This window comes from Canis aureus, chromosome 13, assembly GCF_053574225.1.
Source record: "Canis aureus isolate CA01 chromosome 13, VMU_Caureus_v.1.0, whole genome shotgun sequence".
NCBI lineage: Eukaryota > Metazoa > Chordata > Mammalia > Carnivora > Canidae > Canis > Canis aureus.
The window spans coordinates 26,062,872-26,083,300 of record NC_135623.1 but is presented as its reverse complement, the minus strand read 5'-3'; the positions used below and the strand labels follow the sequence as shown (position 1 = coordinate 26,083,300).

Below are 20,429 nucleotides of genomic sequence, written 5' to 3'. Positions count from 1 at the left end.
GGCCTTTGGGTCTCTAGGCCTCTAGGCCTCTAGGTCTCCCGGCCTTTGGGTCTCTAGGCCTGCCTCTGGGTCTCCGGGTCTCTGTGCGTCCAAGTCTCCAGGCCTCTGTGCCTCTGGGTCTGTAGGCCTCTGGGTCTCCTGGCCTCTGGGTCTCTGTCTCTGTGCCTCCGGGTCTGTAGGCCTCTGGGTCTCTAGGCCTCTGGGTTTCCTGGCCTCCGTGCCTTCCAGCCCCTGGGTCTCCGGGCCTCCAGGCCGGGTCTCTGTGCCTCCAGGTCTCTAGGCCTCTGGGTCTCCTGGCCTCCAGGTCTTTGGGCCTCCATGCCTGCGGGTCTCTAAGCCTCGGGGTCTCCCGGCCTCCGGGTCTCTCGGCCTCTGGGTCTCCCGGTCTCTAGGCCTCTGGGTCTCCTGGCCTCCGGGTCTATGGGCCTCCCGGTCTCTAGGCCTCTGGGTCTCCTGGCCTCCGGGTCTCTGGGCCTCCATGCCTGCAGGTCTCTAAGCCTCGGGGTCTCCGGGCCTCTGTGCCTCCGGGTCTGTAGGTCTCTGGGTCTCTGGGTCTCCCGGCCTCGGGGTCTCTAAGCCTCTGGGTCTCCTGGCCTCTGTGCCTCCCGGTCTCTGGGCCTCCATGCCTGCGGGTCTCTAAGCCCCTGGGTCTCTAGGCCTCTGGGGCCTCCGGGCCTCCGGGCCTTCCGGCCTCACGGCGCGGTCGTGGGATCCCGAGCCCTGCCCAGGCGCCGCGCGGTGCAGTCTCCTCGGATTAGGCGGGGCCCTGTGAGGCGGGTCCAGGAGGCCTCCCCACGCAGGTCGCAGGCAATCCCGCGGCGCAGACAACTGCTCCCGCGCCGCCGCCGCCCGGCCCGGCCCGCAGGGGGGCGCCGCCGCCGCCGCCGCCTCCTCCGCGCGCGGGCACGTGACGGGAAGGTGGGGCTGGGCTGGAGCCCGCGAGCGGGGGCGTGGCCTGCGGGGCGTGGCCTGCGGGGGGCGGGCGCTCGGACGGGAAGGCTCGCGGCGGCCCCAGGCGCCCGGAGCGGCGGCGACGCGGCGGATGACAGCATTAGGGCGCGACGCGCTCGGGGCCGGGCGGCGGCGGGAGCTGTCGTGCGAGCGCCTGCAGCGGTAGTTGTGTCCGCGGCTGTGGCCGCAGCCGGGGTCGGCGGGATCGGCGGACGGGGGCAGCGCGGGCTCGGGCTTCCCGGCCCCTCGCGGCAGAGCCGGCAGCGCCGCGCCCCAGCCGCCGCCCGCCACAGCCGCCGGAGGGAGTTGGGGTCCGCCGGGCGCGGGCAGGGCCCCGGCACCCCGCCTCCGCGCCTCCCCGGGGGCTCCGCTCCGGTGAGTGTGTGTGTCGTCCGCCCCGCGCCCGGCGGACGGGGGCTCCCGGGGCTCCCGAGGCTCTCGGGGCTCTCGGGGACGCCGGGCTGTCGCGCAGCCGCCCTTGCGGGGCCGCGGGGCTCGGGGCCGGGCGGAGAGCCGGGCCCTGGGCGCCGCGGCAGGCGGGACGCGGCGGGAGGGCGCTGGCCTCCTCTCCCCTCCGCTCCCCTCCGCTCCCCTCTCCTCCCCTCTCCTCCCGCTGCTTCCCTCCCCTCCCCTCCCCTCCCCTCCCCTCCCCTCCCCTCCTCTCCCCTCCTCTTCTCTCTTCTCCCCTCCGCTCCTCCCCTCCTCTCCGCTCCCCTCCTCTTTTCTCCCCTCCGCTCCCCTCTCCTCCCTCCCCTCCTCTATGCTCCTCTCCGTTCCCCTCTTCTCCGCTCCCCTCCTCTTCTCCCCTCCACTCCCCTCCCCTTCTCTTCTCCTCTCCCGTCTCCTCCCCTCCCCTCCCTCCTCTCCTTTCCTTTCCTTGTCGGAAATGACAGAGGATCTGCTCTCCTCCTTAAACAGATGGGGAGAGTTACCCACCTGATGATGGTGTCGAGCATATTTGCATTGGAATTAATGAAGTTTTTTGCCTTTCTAGTGCTGCAGGTCCCGAGTGACTTCTCCTTACGAGAATACCCTTCGTAGGGTAGGACTGTTCGTTTTTTTTTTTTTTTTTTTGAACTTTCCCTGAAACGTAGCCTCCAATTAGTGCCAGCCTTAGGTCTTTGCAGATAATCTTTTAAAAGTTGTTATCAAAAAAAAAAAAAAAAAGTTGTTGTCATCGTCTTAGCCTCAAATTAGTGCCAACTTTAGGTCTTTGCAGATAATCGTTTAAAAGTTGTTGTTATAAAAAAATAAGTTGTCATCATTTTAACTTAGCCTCAAATTAGTGCCAACTTTATTTAGGTCTTTGCAGATAATCGTTTAAAAGTTGTTGTCATCGTTGTAACTTAGCCTCCAGTTAGTACCAGCTTTAGATCTTTGCAGATAATCGTTTAAAAGTTGTTGTTTGTTGTTTTTTTTGTTTTTGTTTTTGTTTGTTTTGGGGTTTTTTTGCCTCCTTTAGAACTCCAAGGAAAGCAAGGGTGGTAAAGGGACTCGGGTGAATTGCCCGTTAGATCTTCCTCATTCCATCAGGTGTCCTTTGAAGTTGTCCTGCGGCGGGACTGTGGTTCAGTTTTTAATGCTTTGCTGGAGCTAGAACCCGTCTTGCGGTGAAAACGAGATCATGCTAGTTTTATAAAATCAGGTTGGGGGGAAAGGAGAATAAGGATATGCAGTTTCTCCTTTATAGGAATACAGCTGGTTTCAAGTCCTTCTTGCCCTCCATCTCCCCCGCCTCCCCCTTTTTTTATAGCAACGGTGTGTGGAACGACTACAGTGTACCTGCTCAAAGTACCGGGAGAGGGAATAGATGAAACACAAGAACTACCTTTTAGGTCTTTAATTATGGAGATTAGGTTGTTGCGGTCGAATTCCAAATTCCACGCGAGCCGTTTGAGCCACAGCGCGTTGTACACAGCTGCTTAGAGATGGTTGTTTAATTAAAAATGGTCATGGTTTATTTCTCTCTTGTTGCATATTAATATAGTATCCTATCTGGGAAGCGCGCTGTTGTCCCTTTTCAGTTAGAGTATCCTTACATGTTAGAGGCAAATATATTTCTTACAGCAGCACATGTATGGCACTGGGGAATTTGGCAAGATCTCGTTTCTTTGTTCATTTTTAAATTGAAAGCCCGTATACTGGTGGGGATAAATACACAATTCTGTGTGATGAAGTTATGTTTTAGTTTTGATTTAAGAAAAAAAAAAAAAAAGATACGATGACGATTTCACCAAATCTGCATTACAAAAGGATCTGTCTTGTTAAAAGACAAATTACAGAATTTCTTTAGCCACTGCTCTAAGTACATTTAAACGTGTTTTGGTTTATAAATAATCCTTCAAGAGCAGATTACTTGGAGCATGAGTGACAAAATAAGGGATTGATACTTAGATGTAGTTTTCTGATTTTGTGGAAAATTCTTTCCCTAATAGCAATACCTGAAGTATTATATTTGGATATAATATATAAAGATGAACACATTTATGGCAATGATCTTGGAGCAGCAGGGGATTCAAAAGTAGAAGGCTTATTCTTATGAATATGATGTACGTGTAATCCATAAATGCAACTTGAAGTCTCTGAATATGCGTTAATGGATGTGGCTGGACAGGTTGTGGCTTAACTGGACCAATTGTGTCTAAAGTATTTTCTCGTGGATGAGACTCAGGAAGGGATATTTGGACTAGGGTGTAGATGTAGATTTCACATTAGTGTGTGAAATTGAAAGATTTTTAGATTTTTTCTTTCTTTTTAAGATTTTATTTATTTGACAGAGTATTAGCAAGGGGAGCAGCAGGCAGAAGGAAAAGGAGAAATAGACTCCCTGCCAAGCAGAGAGCCTAATGCCTCAATGTGGGGCTCAGTCCCAGGACCTTGGGATCATGACCTGAGCCCAAGGCAGATGCTCAACCAACTGAGCCACCTAGGTGCCCTAGATCTGTCTGTCCTTCTACTTTGGTTTCTCACTTCCTCATATTTCTTTGAAGGCATGAAGTTAAAGGTCTCACATGGGAGACAGGATAGAAGGAATTTTTCCTCCCTGAAAAATGTTATCAAGTATGCAAAGGAGAAGGCTTTCTTCAGAGACCTTGTTGGGAAGGAATCCTTTATCGTAGAACATCACACTCTTATACCTTCATGTTATTTTTACCTTTTTAAGAGATGCAAATCATGTTAAATCGTCTATGATAGCAATGATCTTTTTTTTTTTTTTTTTTTTAGCAATGATCTTTTTTTTGTTGTTCACCATTGACTCTTCAAACGCTTAATAGTTACTGAATGAAAAAAATGTAGTTCCAGGTATATGACAGGAGGACAGAAGAGTGTGTGATAATGTAGTCCAGAATAGATACAAGGAGTGAGATAAGGAAGGATGTTGGATTGGTAGGGAGGGAGCAGTTCCTAATTGGGAAAATTTTTTAGGGGAAGTAATTGATTTTTTTTTTTGTTTTTTTTTTTTAAGATTTTATTTATTTGAGGGAGGGAGAGAGAGCGAGCACGCGAACAGGGATGGGGAGGGTGAGGAGGAAGAACCCGACTCCGCTGAGCAGGGAGCCCAATGGGGAGCTTGATCTCAGGACTTCAGGATCATGACCTGAGCCACCCAGGGGCCCCTAGGAGAAGTAATTCTTGAGTCAGGTTTTGCTGAAAGCTGTGTATCTGAAGATGAGTGGTGCTTTAAGGGGATAGAGAGCATGAACGAAAGCATTTACATTGGACGGGGTAATCATGTGGGATTAATAAGCACAGTGAGGTTTTTTTGGTGACATTATGAATAATTTCTCTTCTCCCCTTAGAACTCTTGCCTCTGCCAGCTGAAAAGATTGGTATCCTGAATAAGAACTAGTTGTGAAGTATTTGAGTTGTGGAAGTGGCAGTGGTATAGTGCAATCAAGAACATCAAACTGGAGGGGTCAGAAAGTTTGAATGTGGTTTCTGATTAAATCTCATACAAGCAAGTGCCTTTAGGCAAATTGCTGGGCCTTAGTTTCCTCATTTGTAAAAGGAGGATAATCATCCCATATGGTTGTTGGGAGAATGAAGCTACATAATGTATGTGGAAGTGCCTATCTCAATATCTAACACATAGGAGAACTTTACATTAAATTGTTTAAAAAAGATCTTTGTCAGGGGCACCTGGGTGGCTCAGTCGGTTAAACATCTGACTCTTGATTTTGCTCAGGTCATGATCTCAGGGTCCTTGGATTGAGCCCCACATTGGGCTCTGCTAGGTGTGGAGCCTGCTTGGATTCTCTCTCTCCCTCTCCCTCTTCTGCTCCTCCCCACCTTGCTTGCTCTATGTGCACACACAGGTGAGCTCGCTCGCGCGTTCTCTCTCTCTCTCTCAAAAAAAAAAAAGATTTTTGTCTTTAGATTATTAAAAAAATATTTTGGTAAATTATGAACTCTAATATCTACTTGACCTTTAAGTTGACCCTTTAAAATACCTTTAAATTTGTAAGTATCAAAATTTTAAATGCTTAATTTTCTTTCAAGCATAATGTTTTCTGATGCAAATGAAGCTTGTTTTGCTTTAATGTTAAAGACTACAAAAAATACTAGATGCCTCAGATATTTAAAGCTTTAAGTAGGGGGCTTGTATGGCTGAAAGTCTGAGCCTTTAGGCCTTTCTTTTCTATAGAATTTGTTTTTGAAGAAATTGCCCATGCCTATCATGCCATCTATTCATTGTTTTTGAAGAAACAGGATTTTCCTGCTATTAAGGAAAAAAAAAAATACCCAAAGTATCCACTATATGTTTTTAATAATTCGAGTGACTATAAACTGTGGAGGATCCCTACCTGCTGTACTTTATTTAGAATTCAGTATTTTTTGAGCAGGCTGATAAGACTTCTGCATCATTTCTTTAAGGTTTTTGCTTCAGTGGCTGTTCTTTTATGAATCTCAATATTTCATCATACTTTGTGAACTCTTTGTAGTGTTTATAATCCGTGGAGCAGTCTGTCTTGTGTATAATATTTGGAAGAGACTTTTATTATTAAAAAGCTAAAAAGAGTCCTGAGTCTTAAAAGATAAAGAAGCCAGTTATCTATCATCTTCCATGTTCACAAAAAGCTGAAAAAAAGAGGAAATGGTTTAGAGCTTGAAGACTGTTCAGATAAAAAAGGCGAAACTTTTTGATTAGGGTTGTTAAAAACGTGATAGATTCAGAAGGAGATTGGCATAGCTCCTGAAGGTGTCTTAGTAGGTGGTGTTAGTCATGATAATAATAGCTAATATGTGTTGATTACTATGTACCAGTTCCTGGGCAGCCCCGGTGGCGCAGCGCTTTAGTGCCGCCTGCAGCCCGGGGTGTGATCCTGGAGACCCGGGATCAAGTCCCACATCGGGCTCGCTGCATGGAGCCTACTTCTCCCTCTGCCTGTGTCTCTGCCTCTCTCTCTCTCTCTCTATGTGTCTCTATGAATAAATAAATAAAATCTTTAAAAAAATAAAAAAGTAAAAAAATAAACTTCACCTTTAAAAAAAAAAAAACAAAAAACAAACTATGTACCAGTTCCTATTTTAGAAGTATTTGCCATGTCATCATATTTAGTCCTCACAATGAGCATCCCCTCCCCATCAGATTATTTTTTTTCCTTTTTTAATTTTTTAAAGGTTTTATTTATTTATTTTTTTAATTTTTTTAAATTTTATTTATTTATGATAGTCACACACACACACACACACACACACACAGAGACAGAGAGAGAGAGAGAGAGAGAGGGGCAGAGACACAGGCAGAGAGAGAAGCAGGCCCCATGCAGGGAGCCCGACGTGGGATTCGATCCCGGGTCTCCAGGATCACGCCCTGGGCCAAAGGCAGGCGCTAAACCGCTGCGCCACCCAGGGATCCCAGGTTTTATTTATTTGAAAGGAGGAGGGGAAGGAGAGGTAGAGGGAGAGGGAGAAGCAGCCTCCTTGCTAAGCTTGGAGCCCGACATGGGGCTCAATCCCAGGACCCTGGAATCATGACCTGGGCCAAAGGTGGACACTCAACCCACTGAGCCACCCAGGCACCCCTCTTTTTTCCTGTTTTAAACCTCAGGCACTGAGAGATTAAGTGGTAGATAGTGGAGCCAGGATTTGGATTAAACCTAAGTCACAGGCACGCTAAGAAGCAGGTGTTGAGCCTACCGGAAGGATTTGAATTCGAAGTTTAACCTGAGCTTTGATTTAAGAGCCTGTCCTTTTAACTACCACATTATACTGCTTTGTGTAGTTTATTTGCATTTGCCCCTTGTGACAAGTCTTGATCTTCATGATCTTTCTGAGTCTGCTTCGACTGTATGATTTGATGAAAATATACTTTGTAATAAGATGCCTATTGCTGCAATTTTTTTTGAATTTCACATGTATTTGACTGACATCCTGTTTTTTAAATCTTGAAAATATTTATAGAAAAGCAGAAAATTCTTTAGGCGTTCTATTGCCACTGTCTCATGAGGAAATTCCAGACTAAACTGGAAATATAAGAACATAATAGATATAGTATTTTAAGGTGACTTCTTAAAATTTTTAAAATCCATGCTTTCTAAGAGTAAGACAGAGTAGGTACAGAGTAGGGTGAGGGAATTCTGAAGATCAGCTCTGATTTACTTATATAATTTTGCCTGTTATTTCGACTATAATAACATTTAAAATCAGCAATCCAGAAGTAAAGAAAAATAGTGCTGTGCATCATAGTGGGGAATTTTAATAGTTCCTAGACTATGTTTTTGCAAGATACAGATGTTTTTTATAAAATGATCCCGAAAGTACTCTCTTACTACCTATTATTATAGAAATCTAAAGAAGCAGAATAGCACAGGCTCTGAAGCTAGACTGCCGAAGTTCACAGCCTGCACAGCCACGTATTAGCTTATTGCCCAGTACCTGGTCTGGTGCTGACATCAGATGCCTATAGGGGGGAGAAGATGGTGTATTGAGGCAGAGTGGGGCCCAGAGATGCATCCTGTGAGTTTCCTGTGGTTCTTATGTAGTATGAAAGAGATCTAGAGGATCTCACATAATCCTGGTGAAAGAAATAGATGTTAACAGAGTGGGAGCCGACAAGCTTGTTGTGAGACTACTGTTGTGAAGGGAGAGACCAGGCTGTAATGGTTGGGGAGAGGGTGGGCGTGGCGGATTCAGCTCAGTGCCCACCAAAATTTTATGTTCCCTCTTGGTGTAGTATGATGAAGGCTGGCAAGTGGTTGCTCAGCCAGGAGTGCCTTTCTGTCATTCTCTCCTCTATCCTTGTCATCCCTGCATGCATCGAAATGGGGCCATGTATGTGACCGATTTTCATGAGTGGACTGTGGATGGAAATGATGTGTTGTCACTTCTGGATAGAGGGGACAGAAAAGCAGGTGTTCTTTCTCCAGCTTCTTTTTACAGTCCAAGGAACCTAGGGCACTTACAGGATGGAAGGAACTAGCGACTTTGAATTCCCATGTAGAAGAGAGCTACATACCAAAGAGGAGTACCCACAACAGGTTGCAACTTTAATGAGAAATTTTAATTGTGTAAAATTACTGTAAGCATGGGCTGCCTAGGAGAGGTAGTTGAGCGCCCCAGAATATGCGTACCAACAGGGGATGAGGTGGGGCCTGAAGGCAGATGGCTCAACCCCTGAGCCACCCAGACATCCCTGAGCAAAAGGCGTTCCTTTAAAGGGGGTTTTCTCCAACTTGGCACTATTGACATTTTGGGCTGTATAATTCTTTGCTATAAGTGGCTGTACTCTGCATTGTGGAATGTACAGCAGCATCCTGGTCCTTTATCCATTAGATATCTGTAGTATTTTCTCTTAATTATGCAACCAAAAATGTCTCCAGACATTGTTAAATGTCCTCTTGGGGGGGGGCGGGGGTGGGGTGGGGAAGGACTGCCCTTGATAGAGAACTACTGCCTTAAAAATTGAGTTAACCTGAAAGAAATTATTTTAAGCTGGAGGACCGTTATTTTTATTTAAAAAATGTTTTCTCTTCTTAGAAGATGGGTGGAGTTTATGGAGGAGGTTTGTTCGTGAATATGCAACAAAGGAAGTTCTGTTGTTTTTGCGAAACACACTGCTTTCTATTGAACGTTGATCTATCCATCTATTTATCAATTTAGATGTTATTTGAATTTTCCTTTCTTTTTCTTTCTTTCCTTTTCCTTCCAAACTTCTTGTTGCCTAAACACAGTACACCCTTTCCCCTGCGCCTATTCTTAACCCCGGCTGTCATGTCCACTAGTTCTCTCTAAATGATGAAAACCAATAATTGGTTTCAATATTATGACTATGTCAACATTAGTTATGCTGGGTGGAGTAGTATGCCCAGCTTGATGTCTGCAGATTCTCTTAAGCAGCCCTTGGGCCACCTGAAGAAACATGCCCTTAATACCATCGAGGTCTAGAGGATTTTATTTACTTAACTCAAAATCTAGCCATTGAATTAAAAAAAATTCGGCATGACTTCCTGTTTTCTTGGTATTTCTACTCGCCCTTTTACTTGTATTCTATGCCTTTATCATAGTTCCCCTTCCCCCCAACTCTTAAGCATAGTGCACTTTATGTTGTGTTCCTTATTTTTCTGGAGTCGCCTTTAGTTCTGTCTCAGTTTGGACTAGCTGCTTTTAAGTCTCCTCTGGGAACTCCGTTTGCTATACCCTTGAATTGAATCCATTCTACTATAGATCTTTTTCTAAATTTATTTGATCTTTTTTTCTGGAGTCTTAAAATAACTTCCTGAGAAAGGTATTTGAGAGGCAAACTTTCTGAATTAGTGTCTGCACAAGTTGTCTTCATTCTGTTTGACTGATGGCTTGGCTGGGCACAGTTTTGTAGGTCTCAGAAAGTTTTCTTTTAGAACTCTGAAAGCATTGCTTGGTTGTCTTCTAGCCCACAGGGATGCTGATTAGAAGCCCTGTGGCATCTAATTCAGTTTTGTGTGTGTGTGTGTGTGTGTGTGTGTGTGTGTGTGTGTGTGTGTTTGAAGATAATCTGTTTTTCATTCTGTCTGAATAAAGGTTTTTATTTTTTGTTTTGGTTATTTGTTCTAGGCAGTCAGTTGGTTTTATTGTCTAAGTGAGATTCTTCTAACTCCGGGAAATTCTTATCCATTACGTCTTTGAGATCCTTCTCCCTTCACATGGTCCATTTGTCCTTAAGTGGGCAGATATTTGAGTAGATGTTTTCTCTCTTGGATTGATACTCTTTGTCTGATTTTACTTTTCATATTTTTTGATTCTCTTTGCTCTGTGTTCTGGGGATTTCCCCCCTCCACTTGTTTTGGTTGATTTTGGGGGGCAGGTAATCTATGAATTTTCTTGTTCTCTTTTTCTTTTCCTGTATCATTCATCTCTGTTGTAATACTGTCTTTAGTGTTAGAATACGTAAAATAGATTTTTAAAAGATATTATCTTGTGTTTCCTCAATTACCTTTTTTCCCACTCTGGTCACTTTCTGTGTTTGTTTTTGTAATTATTATTTTTCAGGCTTAGTTTTCCTTACATGCCTGGTGTTTTCTGGTTGTCCGTTCATGTTTTAGAAGTTTCTGATCTGGGTCTCCCCCTCTCTCTCACCCTATTCCTTGGACTGTTGTCCCTACTAGTTTTTCCTTTGAATAGGAGCTGTACACAGCACTTAAGGGGCTAGCGTTAGGTAGTACAGGGCAGGGCCTATCTGTTAGCAAACATTGTTTTATTGTAAAAGGGAGAGGAGCTAGCTTCCAGCCTGTGGGACCTCTAAATGCCAGAGGAAAAGAGTATTACTTTGTCCGCATCTGATTTTAGTCTTCTAGTCATTCATTTTTCTTAGGGAAAAGCAGAGTATGTTTTTGCCTGGGGGCAAATGTCACTTGTTTAGGTGCCCCTTGGAGATGGAGATAGGAGATGATGGGTAATGTAGTTCTTTATAAAGTCAAGTAGTATTTAGTTCTATTTTTGGCCCTACTCTTTTCACTCTTTGCTGTATCATTTAGTTTGCAGTCATGCCTCTTTGGGGTCCTGTCAGACATATGGATTCCCACCCTTTATCATCACTTAGAGGGTATAATAAATATGTAGTTTTTTCTGCTTGTTATATCAAGCCATATATGTGTGTGTGTGTGTGTGTGTGTGTGTGTATCGGTGTATATGTATATAAATAGGCACACACACTCTGCCCCTGCCTCCAGCTTTAAATTTATTTGCTCTTACGGTTTTCTTTCTTTTTGTGTGAATTGTTTTTATTTCAATGAGATAGTTGGAATAACTGTAAGGAAATTTTATATATAGTCTATCATTTTATGTTAGAGTCCTTTTTTAACTTCTTTTTAAACCTAAGATATATAGAGCTATTTAAATATTTTTTTAATTCATTTTTTGAGCTGTTTTTAAAATGTAGGCTGATTCATAGGAATTAGGACCATAATACTGTTAAAATACAGTGATGTTCCTAAAGTATTGATTTATATAGGTGTTTGTATCTTTATGCCAGTTAATCCTGAAACTTGTACTCTTTTTGAATTCTTGTTTCCTTTTTAGTTTTTCTGATTACTCTTCTGTTGTCATCTATCCCAGTTTGCACATGTCATTATGATTCTTTTGCCATTTCTACTTTGCTACTTGGAAACTGAGTAAGACCATTTAGAATTGTACATAAAATAGTGACTTTGCTCCAGAGAATGGCATATTAACTTTGTCATGTGGCTCTTGTAATATTTCAATTATTGAGATATCTTTACTTGTTTTATTTTTGGTTTAACTGTTTCTAGTTGGTGAGATACTATTCTTTTTTATTTCTCTGCTTTGTTACAGCTACTTTGGTTCAGCAGTTACTGATATTTTTCTCTTTTCCTCCTTTTCTACCTTACAATCTTTAAATCTTTGAATTGCCTAGCTGGTTCACCGAAGGCCTTAGTTTTCATCTCCTTTCATTTTATATTCATAAAAATTTCCCAGCATTCTTATACAATTTCTTTGACCTGTTTGTTTTCTTTGTTATTTCCCATTCTCCTTTCCTGAATCTTTAGGTACCACATTGATTAATTGTAAATTATTCTGGGCAGGTAAATTTATCTGTTTCTTTCCCCTCTCTTCTATGGTGATGCAGCATTTCCCCATTAATCTTGTTAGGTCTTCTCTCAAGAGACTTCGTAATTCTTCTTTAGCTCTGATTTTTACTGCTGGAATGTGTGTCTATGATTAGAGTTATAATCCTCCTGCAATCAGAAGTTTTTGCAATCCAGATTTAAGAAATGCTGACTACTTTGTAGTTGAAATCCTGTCAGAAGGGTTGTGGTTTGGAAGGCTTATTAAACCCCCCAGATTTGGCCTGATTATTTAAGATATTATAGGACCTATCTAGTAAATTCTTAATTGAAATTTAAAGTAGCTTAGAAAATAAATTGATTCTGGGATAGTTTCTTTATTTGCCTAATACAGAGGAAATCAATGTTACAAGTATTCTGTTAATGCAATAGGTATATATTTACTGATTAGTGAACTTTTCTTATATTCTGTGAAACTCAAGGTTTGATTGTTTGGGAAATTATGGTTTTTATATCTTCATTTTCCCAAGAATTTAATTACCATGCCGTAGGAATTAAAAATAATAGTCATTATTGACAAAGAAAATAGAGGAAAAATAGAGATTCATTTGAAGGTTGATTACTTAACATATTGAGTATTTTAATGAGTAGAGTTTTGTTTTATTTCGTTATCTTTGGGGCTTCTTAATTCATGGTAGTAGTAATTAGCCTCTTCAAACTTAAAAGTTAAAATTAATCAGTAATACATTTTGCGACTCTAATTATGATTTTTAAAAAAGATTTTATTATATTTATTTATTCATGAGAGAGAGAGAGGCAGAGACAGGCAGAGGGAGAAGCAGGCTCCATGCAGGGAGCCCAATGTGGGACTCGATCCCGGGACTCCAGGATCACCACCTGAGCTGAAAGGCGGCGCTAAGCCGCTGAGCCACCCAGGCTGCCCGCAAATTATGATTTTAATTAAATTCAGAAAATATGTTTTTTTAGAATTCTCTTAAGAATTTTTTCATTGTCATATTAATAAGTTATCTCCATAGTTCCACATTTTTGGTAATCACTCTTGAAGTATTAAAAATTGTGTCATAGGTCCTTTTTCAATTGGCATGCAGAAGTGTAATTATGTGTCTTGGTTACGCACATGATAAATTAAAGAGGATGAATACTTTGATTGTGGTAATTTATACCCAGAATTCAAAACCCAGAAGCATCTACTCCAGAGTTAGGCACTCAGATACTCTTTTTTTTTTAATGTCCCATATTGAAAGTCATTCTTAGTTTGATTCAAAATATGAAGAAACTGCTCTTGGGATTGAGTAAGAAAGTCAATATAAAATTCTTTGAGATTGTCTTGAATTAATTTTAGAGCTTGCGTTTTAAGCTTTGATCCTTGAGAAAGAACTCTTAGCTTAAGTATGGGCATTAATTTTACTTTTAGGAAAGTAGGTAACTCTTTTGGTTTGTTATAACTGTTTACTATCCTTAAAAAATGAGAAACACCATTTTTTTCCCCTAGTATCCTGATTTAAGACAAGGTTCATATTTTTCTTAGAAAAGAACCTTTCAAGGAAACTGAAAATTTATGTTTTAATAATCAAGTCATTTTAGCAGTAATTTGAAATACCTAACTTTAAGAGCAAAGACTTAAAATCCAAGAGAGACATTTAATATGTAGGACTAAATTATTAATGTGCGATTACCAGTATCATATTTGTAAGCACTGTTGTTTAAGTGGTCTTGGTTTATTACTGTCTCAGAAACCCTCTTTGAGACCCTCTGTCACAAGCTTGGGACATAACATTATAAACACCAAGTGATTTAGTAAACAGATGCACTGAGAGAATAAGAAACCTGCCAAAAGTATTGTCTTTCCTACTAAGTAGCCGTGTGACCTTGGCAAACCATTTAATCTCATGGGTCTTAGTAAAATGGAGAGCTTGGACCAGATAGCCTCTTAGGTTTTTTGAGGAGTCCTTGAAGAGTCAGGGGCTAGAATTCCAATCGGACAATATACTATATAATATAATTCCTAAAATAGCTCAGAAGATGGTATTATTCTCATTTTACCAATGACATTATTCGTGCTGTACAGATTCCATGTTCAAATAACTTAGTCATGTAGCTACTAAGGGACCAAGCAAGAAGTTGAACTGTGGCCTATCTCATTTTATATTCACATTCTATTTAGTAGACCATATTACCTCCACAAGCCATATTTTTATAGTAGACCACCAGATTTTTTTTTTTCCTAAAACTTGTTTTGTTTCTTAATCTTTAGTTTATAGTAAATGTGCTTATGTTTTACTGCATCTGTTATTCAGGAAAACCAGAAGTCATGGATCAAGCCTGTCCATGAATCATGCTCAAAGTAGAAACGGGACCAATTATTAAATTTACTAGAACTTACATGTTTAAGAAATGATTGATGTGTTCAAAGTTATCTTGAATTTATTTCAGCAATGACATTGTCTCACTGTTGTTCAAAAATACTTTTGGAACTAATATTTCTGTGTTTCCTCAGTTTGCTCAGTCTCATGGCTTTTTTTAAGAGAGGGAGGGGGCAGAGGGAAGGAGAGAGAGAATTTCAAGCAGGCTCCATGCCCAACACAGAGCCTAGTGTGGGACTTGATCTCATAACCCCGAGATCATGACCGAAGTAGAAATTAAGAGTCGGATGCTTAACCAACCAAGCCACCCAGATGCTCCCTCATTTTTTATTTTTTTTTTATTTTTATTTTTTTTATTTTTTATTTTTAATTTTTATTTATTCATGATAGTCACAGAGAGAGAGAGAGAGAGGCAGAGACACAGGCAGAGGGAGAAGCAGGCTCCATGCACCGGGAGCCCGACGTGGGATTCGATCCCGGGTCTCCAGGATCGCGCCCTGGGCCAAAGGCAGGCGCCAAACCGCTGCGCCACCCAGGGATCCCATCCCTCATTTTTTAAATCTACATTCTATGGTGGCAGATGACATCTTTTGGAAATGAATTTGATCTATGGAAAAAGTGGGAAGTCATTCTGAGCCAAGTCTCATTAATTAGGGATCAAAATGAGGAATGCCATTTTTAGTTAAAAATAAGCAGACCAAAGGGTGAAACCTGTTATCCTAATGTCACTTGCAAGGTAGTTAAGGAAATGATTAGAAAAAGGAAGTCCCAAAATTGTTTTGTGTGATGACAACTTAAAATAGCCTCTAAAAACAACTCTTCTGAATGGAGTTATGCTTTATTTGGCTATAAATTCTATATTAAGGTTATATCATAATATATGTGTTCTGTTGGCCACTTAGATTAGTGGTATGCTGACTTAGCATGCACATCAGAGAAAAAGAGTTGATGAATAAATTACAGACAGCAGATACTTTCCATTTTAAAGGAGTTGAGAATCTATAGAACATTTGTTTCTAAAGTCATTTAGTTCTTGGTTACATTAATATTATGTAACTTGTGATTATCCACAACAGCTATCCCCATCCCACTTACATAGCAAAACTACTTTTGCTAAGCCTGGATGTACTCTTTGATGCAGGTTAATGTGTAAATTAATTTTCGTGCAAGAATTACCTTAGGCTGCCTTATACACTTATATATTAGTGGATAACATTTTGGTATCAGCACTTTATTAGTGCAGTTAATAATAATTTATATGTCTTGTTGCACAGGAACTTGTGATAGGAAGATTTCATTTTACCTTTTGAAGGTGTTATTTTTCTTTAGTTAAATTTCCAAATAGGGGAATGTAATGAAGCTTCCTCATTTGTAGGTATTAGAGGATAGTAAAAAAATGCTTCAATTTCCTTCTTAATAATACTTTTCCTTCTGTGGTTTCAAAATAATTTAATGTTATAAAACCATTAATTTAACATATTTGAGTGTGGGTCACTATGCAGGAGGCTAAAAATTCAGTGGGAACTAAATAGATATGTGACCTCTTTGAGCTTGTGTGTGTGAAGGTGGGGAATAGACAGTAGACTACCACTTGCACAATTCACTGTGTAATTATCATGTGGGGAGTGCTAAGAGCAAGAAATATAGGGCAATATGAGAATTTGCTGACCTAGTGGGGGAGGGGAGCCAAGGAAGGTGACTTGAGCTGAGGGAAAAAAGAATATTTCTGGCAGAACATTTTGTTTGAATATCCTGGAACAGCAAGGAACTTGGCTTTTGCTAGGAACTGAAAGAGTGGTGTGGCCAGAGTGTTTAAAAAAAAAAAAAAAAAGAATGATAGCAGTGTGGGGCAGTAGACCAAGGTTGGGTCATATAAGGCTTAATAGATCATGTTAAAGATTTTGGTTTTTGTCTTAAAATCCCTTGGAAACCATTAGAATATTTTAAACAAAGGATTATGAAAAGATCAGGTACGTAATTATCACTCTGGATGCTGTGTGAAGAATGGTTTTGAGGTAGCCAGGGTAGATGCTGGAAGGCCCATTAGGTTGTGTTGAAATTAAGATATCTGTAATTTATCTTAAAGGAGAATCATGTAGGCCAGTGATTCTCAAAGTATGTGTCACCTGGGAACTAATTAGAAACACAGATTCTTAGGTTTCTGCTCAAACCTACTGAATCAAAAACTTTGGAGATGGGGCTCAGAAATCTGTTTTTGAGCAAGCCCTCCATATGGTTTGATGCATCCTAAGAGTTTTTGAACTTCTGCAGATCATTAAACATGTGGATTTGAATGTAGGAGAGAGTTCTATGCTAGTAATATGGATAGGGGGTTACTGCATGAAAGTGGTAGTTGAAAGTAAGAGAGAAGAGGCTCCAATGGAGTGAAACCCTGACACTTCAAAGTCCAGACAGAGTGAAGGGAGCTAGTGAAAGAACCAAAACAGGATTGGTTTGAGGGACTATTAGAAGGTCAGGAGGGAGTTTTGAATAAGAGTGTGGCAAAGTAAGCATTAAACTTGTCAATAAATGATCTTTGTGTAATTGTAGTGGAATTACAAGGGTGGGCATCAGTGTCAACAGATTGAAAAAGAAATGGGGAGAGGAGTGAAGGAAATATAATTTACCTATTTAAGGCATCCCTTACTCTTTGGACAGATAGTTAATATTCCACAGTTATGGGAAATAAAATAACTTTGAGAGACACCATAAATAACCTTGAGGGATAGCATAATAGTCTGTGGAGAACTATAATAAAATATTATCATTTGGACTTACTGATTCTGAAATTCATAATTTACATGGAGTAATGAGCTGAAGCTTATCATTGCCTTTACCATCTTGTGAGGACTACAATTGTTAGTTAAACTTTGTGTGGGGGGCTTGGGGGAGATGTATTAGCCCACCAAGAATGATGTTTTTTAACATGATTAAAACCGCTTTTGCAGTGTGCATTTATATAAAAATATTTTTTTGATGACAAATACTCTTACTCATGACAAATGTATTAATTCACTTTTTATTACTACTGTGAATCTAAAGGAAACTGTCTTTAAATGAATTTTATAATTCAGCCTTTCACTTAAGCTATCTTAAGTTGTTGGAATTATTCTAACATATTAATGTTATGCCATTCTTAAGGAAGACCACATTTAATGTGAAGACAAAGTAAGATAATTTGAAGGTGAACCTCAGTTGCATGAGTAATATCTTTGGAGTGTGCGTGTATGTGTGCGCACATTTAAATTATTGCATTTCTAACACAGAAATGGGGTGGAGGAGAGGCAGGGAGAGAGGGAGATTGAGACTTAAACCATTTTAAGATGCATTTTGTTTTCAGGGTAAATTTATGTGTCTAACTTTTTTTTTTTTTTTTTTTAATTTTAAGTAGGCTCCATTCCCAAACCAACTCACAACCCCAAGATCAGGAGTTGCATGCTGTACTGACTGAGCCAGCCAAGTGCCCTACATTTTTCTTACAAAATTAGGTGATTGCATCAACACGTGTCAACTATAAAATTCAGCAGCTACAGAAACTCATAGTTTCTACCGCTACTAGTCCTGACTTTATATGTCTAAGATAGCCCACTAAATTAGCAGTTTTTTTTTTTTAAAAGATTTTATTTATTTATTCATGAGAGAGAGAGAGAGAGAGAGAGAGAGAGGCAGAGACCCAGGCAGAGGGAGAAGCAGGCTCCATGCAGGGAGCGAGCCGGACGTGGACTCGATCCTGGGTCTCCAGGATCACACCCTGGGCTGAAGGTGGCGCTAAACCGCTGAGCCACCCGGGCTGCCCTAGCAGTTTGGTATTATTCGTCTACACAGTATCATTTCTCCCTACTTCCTATGCCTTGTATGGGTACTTGTATGTATAATTCTTAACAAAACAAAACAAAACAACCCACTAGTAGTATAATATACTGTTTTGCAGTCTTTTCACCAACCAGTACATCCTAAATCTAAACGGCTATATCCTAATAATTCCTTCCTTTTACTTTATATTTTGTTCTTAGAATGTTTGACTGGTACTTAAGGGACTTGGGTTCTGGTTTCTTTTGGCTTCGTGATATTGGACAAGTCACTTAAGCCCTTCTGTTTTTAGTTTCTTCATCTGTAAAATTTAGAGATGGTGAGTGGTTGACTTGAAGGTTTGTAATAGGTCTAAAATTTGTTTAGGAATGCTAAGATTTCAAAGGGTAGACATTTCCTTAAATTTTAAATGAAAAGTGATTATTTTAACCCACCTGTGACCACTGCATGGGAGAAGTTCTTGCCAATTAAAAAATACAGTAGTTCAGGGAGGAAGCATGTTAGAAACAAGATTCAAAAAAATGGTATCCCATTATTTACTAGTGTACTCACTTAGTAGGTGTACCTGGTACTTTTAGAGTAGTACAGACCAAAGCAAAACAGAAACAAAAGTCTTTCTCAGAACTGATTAAGTTTTTGCACTAAAAATTTATACCATTTTTTGGGGGGGTGTAGGTTATAGGTGGGTCTATGGTTGTACCCACTAAGTACTAGTGTCAGATAAAGACAAATGGAACTCATAGCCTGCTCAGTATTCTTTTTTTCTGCATATCAGATGGGTAATGTGCCAAGGTGGTAACAAAGTTTGAGGGAGGCACATGTCACACAACAGTATGAACACCCAATCATCATGCTTACTGTTCAGCATTCTTTAAGGAATTTGTCATCTTCTCGCAAAAGTGTCTTATAAAAGCCAGAGTGTTGGGAATAGGAGTCATTGGTATAAGGCTAGGAGCTGTGTTGTTTTCAGGAAACACTTGAGAAAGCAAAGCAGTCTTAGTGTAAGAAATCTTTTCTTTTTAAGATTTATTTATTTATTTATTTATTTTTAAAGGTGGGTGCAGAGGGGCAGAAGGAGAGAATATCCAGCAGATTCCTTGCTGAGCTCGGAGCCTCTATTCCATGACCCAATCGGAAACCACCAGTTGGATGCTCACCATCCAACTGGGTTGGATGCCACCCCAGGGCCCCTTAGTTTAAAGAATATTTGACTATGGGACGCCTGGGTGGCTCAGTAGTTGGGTGTCTGCTTCGGCTCAGGGCGTAATCCCAGGATATGGGATCGAGTCCCACATGGGGCTCCTTGCGAGGAGCCTGCTTCTCCCTTTGCTTGTGTCTCTGCCTCTTTCTCTCTGCGTCCCTCATGAATAAATAAATCTTTAAAAATTTTTTTTGAGTGAATGTGTTCAGTTCTTAAATTAGCATTCTTGTGTTATTATTATGTTGATTAAAAGGTAGTTTTTGTAGTTTTTGTTTCTCTGCTTTTAGTGTCTTAGGTTGCTGATTTCATTTCCTTTTAATTTTAACCTGTTTTTAGTTGCTTATTTTTTGTCCATAGTGTGTTTGTCCATTAATATTTTGTGTACTTCATCTTTAGCTTTTATTTTTCTAGTATTTTCTTGTCACTTTTATACATTTTAAATTTCTCTGCCCTTTTGATATTTTGTTTAAATTCTTTTTTAAAATTTAAGGTTTTTTCCCTCAAATAGGATTTTAGTAAGGCAAACCGCAAAATGGTATAAATAAGAATCATTAAGAAAACTAGTGACTCCAACAATGGCTTGCCCAGGAAGAGCTTTAATTTAAATTTACTTTTTTGTGCATGTATTCTTTTTTTCTATATAGCTCACTGTTGGGTGGCATGTTTCTAAGATCGGTAACCAAAAAGATACTTTATACCCTCAGCAGGAGATTCAGGCCACTTTTGACCCCCTTCCACTTACCTAATGGTAGGTCTTAGGGCTTTTTATAAGAGACTTTTGTATCCTTTTAAATTTTGGACTTTTTCCTCAATGTTTAATCTCAGTAATCCAGATGCACCATGGGCAAATTTCCCACCACTACATAAAATACATTTATTTACATTGATAAAGCCTTTGAAGTATACTTATTAAAGGGTCCGTTGTCTTGTTGTCAGATCTTTTTAGTCATTTTGAAGGTGCTTGACTTAAAAAGTTTCACAATCCTCATTTTATCAAGAATGATTTTTAGCAGTATCGGCCTCCTAAAATCTTTCAACAAAAACCAGAAACACAGTGGCAGGTCTTAACTAATATTTTAT

At 40.7% G+C, this 20,429-nt stretch overlaps 1 protein-coding gene and 2 pseudogenes across 4 annotated transcripts in view; 1 reads left to right on the top strand and 2 right to left on the bottom strand.

Moving 5' to 3' along the window:
* Nucleotides 1–2,016, bottom strand: part of LOC144282214 (14-3-3 protein theta pseudogene) — a 48,515-nt pseudogene extending 46,499 nt beyond the window's left edge. The window contains exon 1 of the transcript XR_013350554.1: nucleotides 1,888–2,016. The product of XR_013350554.1 is annotated as a 14-3-3 protein theta pseudogene (transcript). The remainder of the gene's footprint in view (nucleotides 1–1,887) is intronic.
* The window catches only part of OSBPL8 (oxysterol binding protein like 8), a 147,777-nt gene continuing 128,420 nt past the window's right edge, over nucleotides 1,073–20,429 (top strand). For 2 of the 3 annotated variants that reach the window (XM_077845565.1, XM_077845563.1), the window contains exon 1: nucleotides 1,074–1,326. The gene's annotated coding sequence lies outside the window, so the exon portion shown is untranslated. Of the gene's footprint in view, nucleotides 1,327–20,429 lie in introns of all 3 variants that reach the window. The other variant, XM_077845564.1, reaches the window with a different exon arrangement.
* On the bottom strand, nucleotides 18,918–19,027 carry LOC144282743 (small nucleolar RNA U13; annotated as a pseudogene).